The 2,314-nt window shown below is 43.8% G+C and overlaps 1 pseudogene; it reads left to right on the forward strand.

Annotated features, from left to right (window-relative positions):
- On the forward strand, positions 1-1,205 carry LOC127674611 (presenilins-associated rhomboid-like protein, mitochondrial; annotated as a pseudogene).
- The last annotated feature ends 1,109 nt before the right edge of the window (positions 1,206-2,314 follow it).

Consider the following 2,314-nt stretch of genomic DNA (forward strand, 5'->3'; position numbering starts at 1 on the left):
ATGGAAGTCTCCATGGAAACATCATCAAGGTTAAAGAGCAACATTGTTCTCACATCAAGATTAGAGAGCAACATTGTTTTCAAGGTGCTAGATGAGCTCTTTTACTATACTGAGGTGACTCTGGAGGTCTCTATGGAAATGTGTTCTAGGATGTGACACACTGTGTAGAATGAGAACCTGAAGCGGGAGTCGAACCCGGGACCCCATGTGTTCAAGGCTTGGTGCTCTACCACTAAGCTATATCAAGACGCCAACAAGTACAGTGATTATAACCTATATCAATATAAAATGACTGAAGCTGCCTTTAAAGGGCATATAAGGATCTGCATCATGTTTTTGTGTATGATTTATGGCTTCTAGTTTATTATTTTATGGAATTTTTCTGTTATTTCTTCTTGGACAAATGAATCTATTTTTAATGAAAAGAACATAATACTAAAAACAGGAATTTTTGTGTTTTTTGAGACATGGCATACACACAATAAATTGAGACTGTCATGTCAAATTAATTATAATGTGTTTCTGCAGGGTTAGTAAGATCAGGACAAGGTGGACAGAGGTTGGGATCATGGCATTGCAAGGTTGGGTACACTGACACTTGGGTTTCCTTCACCCTCGTGTGCCTCCCTAGGAGGAAGGCTACCAGGAGCTCTCTGAGACCGAGGCTCCATGGTTGCTCCAATGCAGGTTTAAATGATTTCTTCAGCCTAAATGTGCATTTATAAAGGAACTGAGGGAGGATAAACCTTGAAGATCAGTCAGTGTCATGGGGACAGCATACAGAAGTGCCTTGATCCTGCTCCTGGAGGAAACAGTCTTTTGTCCTTCCCACTAGCTTAGAAGAACTCTAGTGAAGCCTTTGTCTTTCACTACTGGGATCCCTGGCTGTGCATTAGTATCAGCTGGTATTTGACAGTTTGAATCTCTGACATCCAGGGTGCAGAGTTATGTTGATGGTATGAAATCTATCTGGTTGGATGGTAAATGGCCACAAGAGGAAGGAATCTCCGAAGATTAACAAGTGGTATACTAGCCTAGGTGATGGCCACAGGACTGTGACAGGCATCATAGTTGCAAACAAAATCTTATTCTGCTTCTGGAGAGTGCAGTCCCTGCATTGGCCCATAGTCAGATTCTTTACATCCAACCCAGCATCAAAGGCTCTTTGTTCCCCAAGGTTGCTGTCCATGATCACTCACTTTTTCCTTTTTTTATTTTTTTTTTATTTTTAACGTTATTTTTTGTTTATTTACATTCCAATCAATTTCTGCCTTCTATACCCCTCACACAGATCCTCATCCCATTACTCCTCCCTCTTGCCTACAAGAAGGTGTTCACCCCATGCCTTCTCCTTCCTGGGCCCTCAAGTCTAGTAAAGATCAAGATCATTTTCTCCCACTGAGGCCAGACCAGACAGTCCTCTGCTGGATATGTGCCAGGGGCCTCAGATTGGGCCTGTATGCTCCTGTTTGGTGTCTCAGTCTCTGGGATCTCCCTGGGAGTCTAGGTTAGTTGAGTCTTCTGCTCTTCCTATGTGGTCATTCTCTTTTTCAGGTTATTCAGTCCTTGACCAAATTCAACCTCAGGTTGAATCCAATGGTCAGGTGTAAGTATCTGCCTCTCTGTAAGTCAGCTGTTGGTAGGGCCTCTCTCAGGAAAGCCTTGTCAGGGTTTGGTCTGTGAGCACAACATAGCATCAGTAATAGTGACAGACATTGGTCACCCCCAGGAGATGGGTCCCATGTTGGGCTGGTCATTGGCAGCGTTTCCCCCAGTCTCTTCCCCAGTTTGGTTTCTGTGGTTCTTTTAGACAGGAACAATCCTGGATCAGAGTCTTGACTGTGGTTTATTTACACTGTCTATCTAAAGGAGGTGGATTCTTTGAGTTCCCTCTTCCCTATGTTGGGGGTTTTGGCTAAGGTCACATGATTCCTGAGAGTCTCTTACCTCCTAGATCTCTTGTCCTATATTGATGGTTCCCCTACATCCCATTCCCAGAGGATGCACATTTCCACTCATTCTCCTGGCCCTGTACAATACTCTCTCCTGTCCCCTCCATATCAGACCCTGTTCCTCCTTTCCCCTCTCCCTCCCTTCTCTCCCACAGGTCCCTCCCTCCCTCTGCCTACTCTGATTATCCATTGCCCACTTCTAAGCAGGATTGAAGCCTCCTTACTTGGCATTTCTGCATGTTGTGGTGTTCTCTGGGTTGTATTCTAGGTAATCAGTACATTTTGGGTAATATTCACTTATCTTTTTCCACACATTTACCTGTTAAATCATGATGTCCTTGTTTTTATAGCTGAGTAGTATT

Source organism: Apodemus sylvaticus, chromosome X (assembly GCF_947179515.1).
Source record: "Apodemus sylvaticus chromosome X, mApoSyl1.1, whole genome shotgun sequence".
Taxonomy (NCBI): domain Eukaryota; kingdom Metazoa; phylum Chordata; class Mammalia; order Rodentia; family Muridae; genus Apodemus; species Apodemus sylvaticus.